The following is an 8,862-nucleotide window of genomic DNA, read 5'->3' as shown; positions in this document are numbered from 1 at the left end:
TATTTTCTAGGGCCAGGGGGGCTTGGGTTAAACCTGTCAACACAAGCCTTATGCAACAAAAAATAAAAGGAAAAGTATACACTGCCCACCTCTGTATAACTGCTTTGTGCAGACTCTTCTGTAGGCCTTTCTGTAGATGTGGACTCCTGCAACACATATTGCATTCAGAAATAATAGGTACTCAAGTGTAAATTAAGTAAAGTTATTTAAAGATACTTTCTCCAAAAGACAGTCATCTGAGAGAGTTTCTTCACTGTCCTGTGCATTGGTGGGGAAATGGGCATTACAAAGTGTTGTACTTTCTTCCCTTTTGATGTAAAGTTTGGAAAAGTCCACTTACTGCACATGAATCAGCCAGGAACAGATAAATGTGTTGATGTTTAAAACTGCACAAAAGAGGAAAACACAATTTCATTACAATGAAGTACACTGGGGGAAATGTGATCAATAACTCATGGCAACATATTTATTTTACATTAACTATGCTACATGTAGTTTCACACATGCACACTTTCACAAGTAAGCAATTCATCACTAGGCCTACTCAAGGTTTAACAGTTGATATGACTGGACCAACCATTGGGATTATAGGCCTATAGTGCAGCAAAAAAATATTTTACAGTGTAAGATCATTTAAAGTTCATTTACCAGTAATGAAGGAGTTGCTGCTACTGGTCCCTGCTGTGTGTCTGAGGAAGAGCTGAACCCAGGACTGGTCGGTTCACATTCAACCCAAGGGCCAGCTCTTCTGCCGGGGTATAATGTGGGGGTGCAGGACCACCACCTGTTTGTTTTTCTTTTCTTTTTTTCTCAGCCTTTTTCTTGGTTGCTTTTATAAACAAGCAAACATTTATTAACAGTGCCTTTTTAAAAGAGACTAGTAGCCTATAGTAGGCTACAAATTACCATTATGTAGAATATTCTAGTACTTCACTTTTACTTGTTCCCATGTTCTAGTAGTGGGTGGTGACTGAGATTACAATGAACAAAGTTATTAATTATTTAGAAATTATTCAAAAAAAAAAATATATACTGTAATAAGTGATAAAAACATCTAAATGGTCACTACAAACTTAATTTGCTAATTTTTGCCAGCCCTCTCTCCTGGCTTTGCACATTTTAGGTGAAAACTTAACGTAATTAAGTTTTCAAATTCAGCATAACCTTCTAGCAATAACTCTTGCTCTGCTGCAGAGTAAAACTGAGCGCGCTCTTTGGCCACGGTGAGCAGCCAATAGCAGCGTTGCTGATCAATGTTTCTACTATCGATACATATCCCCTTTTAAACCAGCGCATGAACGCGCAATTATCTCAGATAACTCAATCCAGCGATACTAATCATAAACAACAGGTGTGTTCGAAGAACCCAATTAGCCGGATCATGATTAGCACGATGATATCATCTTAGATGTCTCATTTGATCTCGGATGTTTTAAGCAACGTACGAAGAACGAGCCCCTGTTCTCCACTGGTTCTCCTCACACCACAACTCAATGTGTCTCTGACCGTTCTGTCTAACATTAATCCTGGCCTGTCCCTGCTCTTTTGGCAGCATAGCAGGCTCATAACTGTATGGCTGTAGTCCGTCATACAAGTAAGTATTTCCTCAGCGTCCGAGATGTCATTGCGATCCATTGTTTTCCTGTTGTTTGAATCGACCGCTCTCCCGCCCGTTACGTCACGCCCACCACACCCATTTTCAGACGCGGAAGTAAAATTTTCTCACAAAAACGACTCCAGAAGCTTATGTAGCGTATTTATAAGAATATTTTAAAGAAAATCTAGTTCCTACATTATTTTTCTATACATTGACTCGTTGGGTCCTCTAACCTGCAATATGCCCTTTAAGGAAGAACCCTGCAGAATAAAAGATGAAGATACAGAGGAACAAATAGGTTGGTGTTTTCCTTCATTCTCTTTAATGACTGATGAGGAACATTAAGATGAAAACTGACATATAACAATAACATCTAAAACTAGATACTAGTAGACTCAGTAGTAAATTGGATTTGTGCAAAATTGAGATTTTGAATAATGTTTATTTTTGTTTCTCATGTATCCTTATATTAAATTATGGGAATTTAATTTGTTTATTTTAGACCTGATGGAAGTGAATGAAGACAAACAGCATCAGTTTCAAAAAACGCATTATTTCACAAATGAAGATGGAAATGCAGTCGTTTCAAAGACTGAAGAGAATTTCCCACAGAAACAAAATGGAAAATCTGGAGTCGAAGGATCTTTAACCTGTTCTGAGTGTGGAAAGTGTTTCATATATAAATCAACCCTGAACAGACACATGATGATTCACACTGGAGAAAGGTCTTATACATGCACTCAGTGTGGAAAGGGATTCATTCGCAAAGGATACTTAAATGATCACATGAGAATTCACACTGGAGAAAAACCGTTCACATGCTCTCAGTGTGGAAAGAGTTTCACTCAGAAAGGCTCTCTCAATAATCATCTGCGCCGTCACTCTGGAGTGAGATCATTCAGATGTGATCAGTGTGATAAAACATTTGTTTTGGAATCAGGCTTAAGAGGACACCTTAATGGTCATACTGGTCTGAAGCCTCACTTTTGTTCTGTATGTGGAAAGAGTTTTTCACATATTGGATCTTTAAAAGTGCATGAGCGTATTCATACTGGTGTGAGACCTTATATGTGCTTTGACTGTGGAAAGACCTGCACTTCATCCAGCAACTTAAAATCACACCAGAGAATTCATACTGGAGAGAAACCGTACAAGTGTTTACACTGTGGAAAGAGTTTCTCTCAGTCAGCACACCTGAAAAATCACGAGAGAGTTCATACTGGAGAGAAACCGTACAAGTGTTTACACTGTGGGAAGAGTTTCTCTCAGTCAGCACACCTGAAAGATCATGAGAGAGTTCATACTGGAGAGAAACCGCATCAGTGCTCTTCATGTGAGAAGAGTTTCAGCCAATCATCTACTCTACTTAAACATAAGAAAAATCATTGCCCGAAGTTGTCTAAGTGAGCAAAGTTCACTTCCATAACTTGTAAATAAGCAAAAGATGGAATTTCATTTAATACAGTAATTTAATCTAAAATTAGTGACAAGGGGAACCGGTTTAAATGGTTGTGAATTGCATTGTAAGTGTTGCATGTTTTGATCTCATGAAAGTGCGTATCTATACAACAAATGTTATTTCTCGTGCCATTTATACGGCAAAAATATATATATTTTTTGAGAAATGACATTCATGGTATAGATACGCACTTTCATGAGACTGTTTTGCAGACACCCGTATTGATCCTCTGTTGTGTTGCACATGCGCAGTAAACACTGAGTGTTACTGTATACAAGATGAACTGAACAGTAAAGCAACAATGTGAAAATACTCGTGTCAGTGTCATCGCTCAAGCAGTGCATGGTCATCTCATACAGATGGAACAAGAATAATAGTTCAGAAAACTTTCATTTTTCATTGAACATATGAGGCATTTGTGAAACAATGGCAAGTCTATAATCATTCACAAACAACTTGGTTTTAGTCTCGCTGTTTAGAGGTGATGCATTGAGAACATATTGAAGACTTTATTGGATTGAATCACTCTCTGGACATTGTGAAAATGTGAGAATTAAAAATTAATAAAACTTGTGTTTTCTTTAGGTTTAATGAATAGATTTAATTTAGTTTTCATTAAATCAAGTGGTTTAACACTGTATTCAGCATTGCTAATGAACCAGTAGTAGTAAACACTAATTATTTTTGGGGAAAAAATTGCACCAATTGTTTTTCTATGAATTTTTAAAGAGTCGCGATTCCTCTCATTTATGGACTATATTTCATAATATGAAAAACACATCACTGAGAGAAGATAAAATGGATACTTGTTTTACAGCTGCTATCTGTTAATGAAAGAAGGTCATTTAGGCTCTTACATTAGCTATATGGTTATATATGTTATATTTTGACAAACACTTTTGTCTAAAAAAGTAATGACAATTAACTTTTTTTGAGCAGACTTTGTGTACTAGTCGAATCGTGATTCATGAAACAGTTTAACTGAATTAATTCGCTGTGTTTATCAGACTAATTTTATTGGGAGAAATCTATATCAGGGGCCGGATAAAGCCGCTCAGAGTAACATTTTAATCTTTAGTCTGTCAAAATTCTAAGAATCACATAATTCTACTGTTACGCCAGTTCAGTGATGGTTCATTTCCAAATGTATAAGAGTTGATCTAAATTCAAATATGGAATGTTTAGCCTTAAAAGTGATCCTTTCTCCTCGAATGCAATTTAATATTGTTGCTTTATATAACTCCCCCTTTCTTTTTATGATGATATGAAGGAACTATTGGAAATGTTTGATAATTCTATTGAAACAATATGTTATGGTGATTTTAATATAAATTGGGCAGATGAAAGAGGAAGACAAAAGTTAAAAACAATGATGTCCAAAATTTAATTATGATCAGTTGATAAAAAAGCCAACAAGAGTGACCAGAACTAGCAAGACTTTGATAGATCTTATTTTTACTAATAGGGAAGAGCGTATTATAAAACATTACAATCTACTGACAGGTTTATTAGACCATAATATGGTATTAACAGTAAGGAAATTAACTAAACAACGACTAAATCGATTAAAAAACCAGAGACCAGATAGAATAAGTTTGGGATACCGAAATCTAAAGTAGGTCAATTTGAAATAGAGATTAATAATGCTGATTGGGATCATATATTACAGATAAATAAGGGGAACTTGTGTTGCTTAACTGAAACTGTAACTGATTTGGTAAACAAATTTTATACTCCTTTAAAATGTTCAAGGAAAAATGTATCAGTAACATGGTTAAACAGTGATATTCGTAAATCTTATGAAAAAAGAGACCTAGCTTTAAAAACGGCATTATCTTCTCTTTTTTTTTTTTGCAGTACTATCTAATATTAATGAGCGTTAAAGCAAGTAAATAAAAAAACACAGCCACTGTCCAAAAGTGTCAATTATAGGATTAACAGACACAGCAATGCATCATGTTCTATAAGATCATCATTATGTTTGTAGCATGATCCAGGGGATTAAAACATACAAAATATATTTCAGGCCTAGTGGAGTTGGTAGTAAATGTGTAAAGTTGGATAAAATGGAAATACTCAATAAAGCAAGAAAAAACTACCTCAAATGTGTATAATGATTGGATTCCACAACTGATTAAAAAAAATACAGCATTTACTGTAGGTGTACCAAGTGAACAAAATTTACTGATGGCTTAATTTAAGAAATGTTCCATTGTGCTTCTGATTTGGCTGGGAGATTCTGATTTTGGGTGCGCAACAGTGAGTTTGTCCAGTAACTCCAGTTGGAACCTTCACCCCAAAATGGCGGCCACTATACCGAAGCGCCACCTAGTGGCTGTTACCAAAAAACATCAGAGTTTCTCCTTTTGTTCTTTTATACTCTTTGATATAATGTAATATACAGCCCTAACACATATGACAATTACGACAATGACAACTCTGACACTAGTTCTACTACTGCTTCTACTACGACTGAAAACACCCACACGGTGGCGCAAGTTTCAAACTCCCTTTATCCGGAAGCGACATTCAGACAGAACCGTTGAAGTATTCCACACAAACCGAGGCCTCGTTTGTCATTAGTTACGTGATTTCCAGATTAACAACACAAGGCTCAAATCGAGGATTCATCTGGCACACACATTTATTCTCTTGTATATCTTTTGTAATGTTGCTTCACCTAGAGCCAGATGGTCGTAACATTATGGGGGCTCGTCCGGGATAATTTTTTGGTAGGCCTATTTGGTAAAACAGTTAGGTGAGAGATAATTGGATGAGTTTGATTATTTGTTAAGTAATAATTTGATTCAAATTATTGTGTATTAAGTGTTTGGATAAAGCCATATGGAAGAATTACATCAGACGAGGGTAGACGGGTTAGCCGTTGAGCTGCATGTGGGCGACCTGAAGACTAGGGGCCCTATCTTGCACCCGGCGCAAATGACTTTGTACACTGACGCATGCATAATTTTTCCACCCGCGCAAAGCGGGCTTTTCCCTCCACAGACGCACGTCGGTAAACTAGGAAATGAACCTGCGCTCCCTGGGCGGGTCGGCGCAAAAAAGAAGGCGTGTTTCGGCGCAAACATTCCCTAGTGCTATTTTACAGTTCCAGAAAACAATTCCGCCACTGACCAGAAAAAACCTAGTCTAAAGTCAGTGGCGCGTTGCATGTTGTTCATAATGCTATTTTAAGCGCGCATGCTTGGACATAATGTATCGGATGGACAACGCGCATACACTTTGATTCTCTCATCAACACAGATGCAGCAATTTTTTTTTTTTGCAAATCATACATTATAACAAGGAAAAATATTAACACATTCGGGAAATCATTGTGGTGTCCATGAAGATGTAAAAAAATGTAGGCCTTAATCTAGCTTACACATTTACCCAAATTTTGTAGTAATGACGGATCAGACCTGTTTGCCCAATAGTGGCAAGACACATATGTATATAAGGACATCTGACAAATTAGTTTGTCCGTCAAGAATCAGAAAAAAAAAAAATCTCCCATCCCCATACAACGTCACTTCTCTGTCTTTCACTGCCCTGACAAGAACGTCGGTCTCCTCGGCTGTGAACTGCTCCTGGCACGCGCCTGGTAAATCCGCGGTTATAATAACAATCCGCCATGCAACATGCGCACCTGCTCTTAAAGGGTATGTTGGATGTCGCTCTGATTGGTTTATTTCACGTTACGCTCAAACCACACCTATGAATAATGAAGCTATTTCAGATCAACCCCTTTTAAACTTGCGTCGGGCGCAAGAGTCATTTATCCCGCCGGTAAAATAGCTACAGCGCCCAAGACCCGCCCACAAAGTTACTTGCGCTTCGCACTTGATACTTGCGTTTCAGATCGTTAAAATAGGGCCCCATGTCTGAGTTGGAGCTTAGTGCCCTTCCTCTTTTGCTCTTCTCCTGGATTGTTTTTCTTGTCTTTAATTACTTTTTGTATTATATTTTAATTTATTTCTAAATGTTCATTTGTTTAGTTTACTTCTCTTACACCTTGTCTACATCAAAGGCCTAACATAAAAATAAAACAAAAAAAACTTGCGAATGAAACAATGTTGATTGGATTTATCAGGTTTATATTACAATTGGGGATTTGGCTTCAGGAGCCAACAGAGCCCAAAATAGCAAACAAAAAAACAATTACTTCCCCAACTCCCTTATCTAAACCAGGCAATAAAGATCAAACAAAAAGTGGCATCGGTCTCCCTACTTCCCAAATTACTATACACAATTGTATACAGGTGTAAGAGCAAACAAATCAGTGCCGGGGTAATCTGGAATCTAGGTCGTTAAACAGGCGGTAGTCAATATCACAAGTATGGCAGTTCACAAGAAACAAACAAACCACTTCTTTCTCAAACAAACTCTCAAATAAACACCCCAAAATAAACACTCAACAGTCTTACTAATACACTCTGAAAACGAACTAGCAAAGTCACGCAAGGCAAGTGTAGCGAGTGAGCACAAGGCTAATGAAAAAATTAACGAAGGAGGCTTTTATAAATGACCAGGAGTCAGCTGATCAATCATTGCGTGGAACCAGTCTGGTCTTTTTCCTAGATAAAAAAAAACACCTCCCAAAACAGAATAAAACACAGAAACAGACCAAAAGGGATGTAACAAAACGTAACTCCATGTGTGGCCTCCCCTTTTTTAATGTTGCTTCACCTAAAGCCAGGTAGTTGTAACTCAGGATATAGTTTATTGTAACTGTATGTATTTTCTTGTTGTTGAAATATCATGATCAAATCTCATTATACAAAAAATGAAGTATTATGCACAGGATATTTGAAACAGTATATTTGACTTCAACTCCACAGCAAAGACTATTCTCCGCTCCTCAAATACAAAAAATGTGAGCCTTTATGGACATTTGGGGCTTTCGCACAGGAGGAACCTTTTCATAGTTCAAAAGAACTATTGGCAGAAGTTCCCAGTTTTTGGCGCATGATTATGTATTTCTGCTCAGCTGGCGACACTGGACATCAACCACATGGCAAACCCTAATAACTTTTCTTTACTGTCTACTTTCTATGTATAACAGTCCTATCTAATATCGTATTATACAGATCATAAACTAAAGAACAGGGAGAATGCGAGCACTGTGTGCTCATTCTCTGGCGTTCTCAGCGCCATCAAAATAAAGGTCCGCCACACCGTTAAAATAAGTTACAACAACAAGCGCGGCTTACGTCACTTCAGAGGTCCTACTGGCGGAGCGAATGCAACCATAAAACGTTCCTAGGGAAACAATTAGTTCCCGGGGAACCACCCTGGTGATTAGTTCTAGGGCTGTGTTGAAAAAATCGATTCACCAATTCTGAATCGATTTTCATATTAATTTCTAAAGATCAATCCGTAACTCAGAAAATCGATTTAATAATAGGCTTACATTTTCCCCGTGAACTTTAACTTGCCGCGACTGGAGATCCCTGTATGCGCATTGAAAGGCTTTCACTCAGCGCGCACACTGTTACAACAACGGGCTTTGAGTGAGTCATTCGTTCATTCAACGAACACGTTCAAAAAAGCTGATTCATTAAAAGAGATGTAATGAAACAAGGTGTTAATTATTTTTTAACTTTGAGTTCCACTTTTCAAGGCTCAGCTGAGCAGCAATGCGTCGCATGGGTAACGCTGAAGCTGATGCTTCACTTATTAGAGACCAATATGGCATTGATTCAATGCGTGACTCGCTGATTTTATTTCCCCGCGGCTTCCTCGCGCTGTGGAATGCTGACCAGCGCTGCTCCTGACGCGCATTTATGGTAAATACCCGTGACGT

General features: G+C 37.7%; 1 pseudogene; it reads left to right on the top strand.

Annotated features, from left to right (window-relative positions):
• Positions 1 to 2,231: 2,231 nt before the first annotated feature.
• LOC130073138 (zinc finger protein 585A-like) overlaps positions 2,232 to 8,862 on the top strand; it is a 128,876-nt pseudogene continuing 122,245 nt past the window's right edge.

The sequence above is a fragment of the Rhinichthys klamathensis genome, unplaced genomic scaffold (genome assembly GCF_029890125.1).
Source record: "Rhinichthys klamathensis goyatoka isolate OS25496 unplaced genomic scaffold, OSU_Roscu_1.1 h1tg000523l_1, whole genome shotgun sequence".
NCBI classification, from domain to species: domain Eukaryota; kingdom Metazoa; phylum Chordata; class Actinopteri; order Cypriniformes; family Leuciscidae; genus Rhinichthys; species Rhinichthys klamathensis.
This window is presented reverse-complemented; position numbering and strand designations above follow the sequence as displayed.